Source organism: Cardiocondyla obscurior, linkage group LG03, assembly GCF_019399895.1.
Source record: "Cardiocondyla obscurior isolate alpha-2009 linkage group LG03, Cobs3.1, whole genome shotgun sequence".
Taxonomy (NCBI): Eukaryota; Metazoa; Arthropoda; class Insecta; order Hymenoptera; family Formicidae; genus Cardiocondyla; species Cardiocondyla obscurior.
In genome coordinates, this window is record NC_091866.1 from 5,046,712 (window position 1) to 5,052,711 (window position 6,000).

Below are 6,000 nucleotides of genomic sequence, written 5' to 3' on the forward strand. Positions count from 1 at the left end.
AGGGAGAGTGAGAAAGACGAAGGTAGAAAGAGAACGAGGCAGGAAGGCGAGGAGGGATAGAACGAGGAGTACTGAACACAGTTACTATCTCTTCTCTATCGTTACTCGCGGTGCAACCTCCCAGGCAACTAATTCACCTTTGCAACTGTATCGACACCCTACCGCTCCATCGCTCGCGTCCTTTCTTCGGCCGGTTCTTCTTCTTTTTTTCTTTTCCGTCGTCCGCGACTCTCGTCTCGATAAATCTTAAACAACTTGTGAGGAAAAAAAATAATGCATAACGCATATAAATATTAAAAATTTAAGCTTCTAGATAAAATAAAATTTTTGTAATTATTTTAATAATTATTTTAGATAATTTTATCGTTTGATATTTGTTTCGCTTAAGATTTAAAATAATCCTCATTTTTTTTAACAGTTAATTTTTTTTGTCACAAAAAAAAATTATTTTTAATAATTTTTATCGAAATGCTCGATCAACTTTACGTGAATTTTCTTCAAATAGCGTACGTTCGGATTTTAACTCGCGAAATAGTAACTAAGAAATATCTGCGAGCAATCTGCCCAGTAAAGTTCTGTCGAGATAGAATCGGCTCCGAATTTATCGCGTTCTGTCTGCAGCGGAAAGGACATCCGATAGGCCTGAGACTCTCTCTGCATTGTATCGCTGACTTCCAAGTGTATGCCTTGCGCGTTTTACTTCGTTGTTCTGTCGTCACGTTATCCATCGACTTCCTGCTCAAACCGCGTTTCGATTTCGATGTCGCAACTGTATCAAGCATGCGTGTGCGTCGGCGTTTCCATTGACGAGGTTTCTGCCGTCAAGGATCAAAATCACCTTCTCGTTCATCATCGGCAGGCGCTCTCGCGGTATTCCCGTTTCTCGCCTCTCGGCGCTAATTTACGTCGGCGTCTATGTAGTAGCCCTCCCACCACTTCGCTCCAGTTCTCCACGATGACGATCCGGTTGTCCTAGGACCGGATCACCTCGTCGTTACCGTATCGTGCCCTCCGCTCAGCTTAAATGCTTTCAACTCTTTCGTTTCTTCTCCCCCTCGCCTTCTCTCTCTTTCTCTTTTTCTCTCTCTTCGGTGTCGTAACTCTGGAAGTCTCCGATAAAATACCGAGATGAAAAAAATAGCGATTGTACCTCGAATTAATTTAACGAAGCGATTATTGACTTTGCACTGAAATATTTTGAGATAATGCGCACGATAAAAGAAAAAATTCGTCACGATAAATTACCGAAGAAAATTATAAAGTATAATAGTGTGGTAAACATAATTGTTATTCGTTGTTTCTTGATGTGGCTCGGTTGCGATAGCATCCCACGTTTATCATATTTTTCGAAGCTCTTTTTTGCAACCACACGTGGTTATATCGTGCAGTTTTGTCTCGCGAGAGCGGTAAATCTTGGGATTTTATGCGAATAAAGGCATTAGTTGTCCGATTAATCATACTAAATTAATCATCTTCGCCTCGTCATATTTCAGGAAAAAAAGTTTTTTTTTACATTGTTTCGTTCGTATTATTTAGAATCATTATATTCGTCAACGAGACTTCTTTCGTAGATAAAAAAAATTTTGTTTTAAAAATAACAATTTATAATTAATAAACCGTCTAATTTTTAATTTAATTACTTCTGGCTCTCGTTTGTGTTCTCATCTCGGGGATCGTCGCCGCGGAGCACTTGACGGGAAATCTTTATTCGAGTTTCTGGGTCAATCTCTCTCTGCAGCTAGCTCCTTAGCTTTAGGTTGCCGGAGAGACTAAGCACGGCGAGTAAATCGAGGAGGCCGAGGCGTATACGCCCCGAGAGACCTTAGATCATCGGATCCTCGTGGATCGCCACGCTCCGCCTTGTTGCGCAACCGCCGGTGATCTCGGGCACAACGGTCCTGACACAGTTACCTGGTCAGGGCGTTGTTACAGCGGGATCAAAAAGAACGGAGGGGGAGAAAAAGGGAGAAGAAGCCGGAGAAACGTGAGTCGCTCTCGAAGAGCCTTCCCCGGTTTCACGGTTTGATGACTTTTTTCTTTTCTTTTTTTTTTTTTTTTTTTGCGATCTCTTGTGTTGCCGGACAAAAAGACGCTCACCGACGCGGCTTTCCGCTGCTAAATGTCGCGCTGTCCGTCCCGGCGATTCTCTCGCGGCGTGTCGCAACCCGCACCAAATTTCGGCCCTCAACTTCGGCACGCGGCCGCCGTCGTGTCGTCGATGACGTTAAAGGCCGGTCCCGGGCTCGTGCGACGTTACAATGCGCTCGGTGTCGCTTTGAATGACCGTCGTTGCAGCGAATTGCATCGACAATGGATCTCCTTCATGATTCTGCATAGTCACAAAATCGCGCACAATGTGACCGTGCCTCTTCGCCGCATTCTCATAAAAAAAAAAAAAGAAAAAGAACCGATTTACCATTTATCAGAATCCTTTGTCGCGTCACGCGCATTGTGTCGATTTTCTGCGCACGAAATTTATTCGCGGCGTTTGTTCGCGCCCCGGCTCGTTGCCCAACGAGGCCTGCGACGGAGAGCCGGATGAACGGCGGAGGTTCACCCGTGTTGGTGTCACTTCAGGGTCGCCGATCGTGATATTTGAGGCCTGAGGAGAGGCGGATCGGAATTCGCGACCGGCGCGTCGCGACGGATTTTTCCCCTCTTGCCTTCGAGGCATTCTATTCTCATGCGACGACACCACGCCGGGGTTGACGGCGTGTGCATGCAAACGTGGGGCACGCATACACGGTACCCCGCCGCGGAACCCGTCATTAAACGCCTACGCGAATATCGGCGCGGGACTGACGGCGTGACACCGTGTCGTTGATGGTGTCGTGCACGACAAAGGCCGCGACAAACGCACGTGGAACAGCGTCGCCCTAGTAAGAACGTCGTTGACAATAGACCGCGCGCGCGCACCGGAAGCCACGCTCGCCGCCGGTGAAAGTTAATCACGCTAAGCGCTCCTCTCGAAGATTAGCCCGATCGTCGGAGGCTTCACCGGTCAGGAATCGCTTCGACTTCTTGTTAACGTTAATCAGGCATGTTACCACGCCGAAAGACACGTTTCGTGAAAATAATTCGAAGAAACACGCAAGATGCGATTGTACATTGTTAATTTTATCATTAATTGATACAATTAATTGATACAATGATTGATTGAAGCAACAATTTTTTTTTGCCAGCTGGGATATTATTGTGTTATTAAGAATAGCAATTTATTTTTAATTTAATTTTAAACTTGTATTAATTCAGAAAGGTGTCTGTACTCAAAATAAAAATTAATTGTAATTAATTATATTTAATAATGTACAATTTTTTTCATTTTTTTAATTAATAATTTTTTCTTTTTTTTATCAAGAGTGTCGTGCAGCAACAAGAGGAAGTTATATTTAACGGGAGATAATTCTTGTGCAGCAGATTTAAGACTTTATTGTGGCAAGCAATTTAAATCTCGATGTGCTAATAGAGATATCGTAACGCCTTCTTGACTTTCATCGACTATGGGCCATCTCAACGGCCGCGAGCTCGTCTTTATTGTCGATGCTCGAATCCAGTTCGAATTCCCGCTGCAATTTTCGTGCCAATTTGCCTCCCGTGGGCGCAGCGCTGCAACCGGCTCTCGCTTTAAATCTTACTTTAACGACATTCCAGATAAGTGAAGTACAAAGGATCTCAGCCGCTTGGCCCAGTCATCGCCAGCGAAATCCCACTACTTGCGCAATTTTCGATCTAAATTTCACCGACGCTCCGAGGTAAATTGCGAAAAGACGTCAAAGACCAAGAGAGAAGCCCGTGTAAAGATCAATGCAACATTACTAACATCTGAATAATCTCTGATATTAATTAATGTAAAAAAAAAAAAATAAATTAATTAAAAAAAAAAAAGAAAAAATACAAAGTTGTATATCGTTATTTTTTATTCCTCTTCTTTCCTGCGCTATTTGTCTGTAAGATCGCCCGGTTTCCGTGACAAAATACAGTTTGACGTTTTGTAAATTTAATTTCTAACAGAACGCTCCCGTGACTTTGATATTCCGTTCGGATATGCGAAGTCGTGGGGCTCGCGCGGCAAGAGCGCGCATCTCCAAGCCGCCGGGGATTCGTCCGCGCGTAGTTCGACGGGCAAGTGCATTTATTATGCATCGCGGTGAGATATTGACGCGGAAGGGGCGACGCGATTTCTGTTCCCTCCTCGATTGGCCACCGCGCACCGTCGTGTTTATCAGTGGGAGGAGCGCGTTGCGTCGCGCGAACGGCCGCGCGTACTGCGAAAATGCATAATGCATGGCCTACGTAACTGTCAGCGATATACAGCGGTCGTCCGCGGGCGGCCTCGTTACACCTCTTCGTGTTACGCGGCACGCAATCACGCTTCTTTGTGCGACGATTCGCGCGCGCGAATTGTACCTCCGCTCGGATGATGAATCGAGACACACGTCCCCCTTCGCCCCCACCCCTCCCCCCTCGGATTCGATAAGAATCTCGAAACCGGACGGGAATGACCCGCGAAATGTGTACCACGCGCCGCGCTTATCAACCACTTTTTTTTTTTTTTTTTTTTTTTTTTACTCCGGAACGACACTCGCGTCTCTCTTTCGCCTCTTTCCGCCTCTCCTTTTCAGCGAGCATAAATTTACGGGCGTGTTAACATCCCGGCAGTTGCACGTTTGCGAATATGCACGTGTACCCGGAGTGATATTAATGCGAAAAGTAGTTAAGAAATTCTCTCCAGCGCTTTGACCGCGGCACGAGAAAGATTTTTCGACTAGCTGGTTTATAATAATATATATATACATATTTTTTAAATTTTACGTTTAATTATTATTAAATTTAATTATATTACGCATGTTGTAAAAATAATCAATTGGAATTTTTTGCCGATCCTCGTGCCATTGTAAACTCTTTCCACGATTTTATGACAGCCGCTTAACAATCCCGCGACACGCGTCGACCATCGCACGGATATGGTTTACGAATCTGATGAACAAGCACAGGTGAGATCCCGACCGGGTGAATCATTAAAGAATGCTCGCTGTTTCGCTGACGGACGTTTATCGCCAGGTGTGCGAGGATACTTTTGGACTTGTCGCAAAGCTGCGCGACTTTGAACGTTGCACTCTCGACAAAGCGTCGACTACCACTCGCAGGCGGTACGTCGGGCAGAATTCCACTATCAATTTACATATAAAACGCATTGTCTTAGCCTACATAATGTGACAGGTTTTCGTCCTAGAAGGTACAAGAGGTCTTTCTCATCTTCGCGAAGTTACATTATCGTGCCACTCAAACGCTTCTCCGGTCAACGAACAACCTTCGTAATTGAATTACTTCGTATTCTCTTCATTGAATTATATTTAATTTAATGTAAATTCTTGTATTTTGTTAAAAAAAAAAAGTTAACATTTAAATTAAGAAAGAATTATTTTACGAATTAAATTAAGAAAAATAATATTCATTCATTGTAACGGTGCTACAAATTTCTCTTTCATCCTCGGCCACTTAGTTTCGGAACGATCGCGGCGCATTTGCGAGCTACGATTTGTCATTTAGATCACTCGATACCTCCGGCATGCGATGGTCAAGCCCGAAAAGGTCCTTGGAAATCATCGAATGACGTAATCGAAGTCAGCTTAAATCTCTACGATGTATTCACCCACCTCACGAACATCTAATCCGTCCATCCGTGTTTAGCAATGTTATTATTATTTTTATTCTCTTTCTCTTCGCGGTAAGTAGATCAGCGGTGAATGTATTTTTCGTTCGGTCGAAATGTGCAAATAAAAATTATGTCGTGCCGGCATATGCCTTGTTATTTTAACAAATGAGGTAACAAATTTCTTTCTATACGTTTATTATCGCAAGAGACAACTTTTCTCGAGTTATTCGCCATCTCGCGTAACCTATTCCTCGTTTCAATTATAACTAGGCCAATGACCAGATTTCTCTCCTCATCGGAACTGTTTCCCCTCCCTCCATTTACTCGGCCTGCCTCCGATCCTC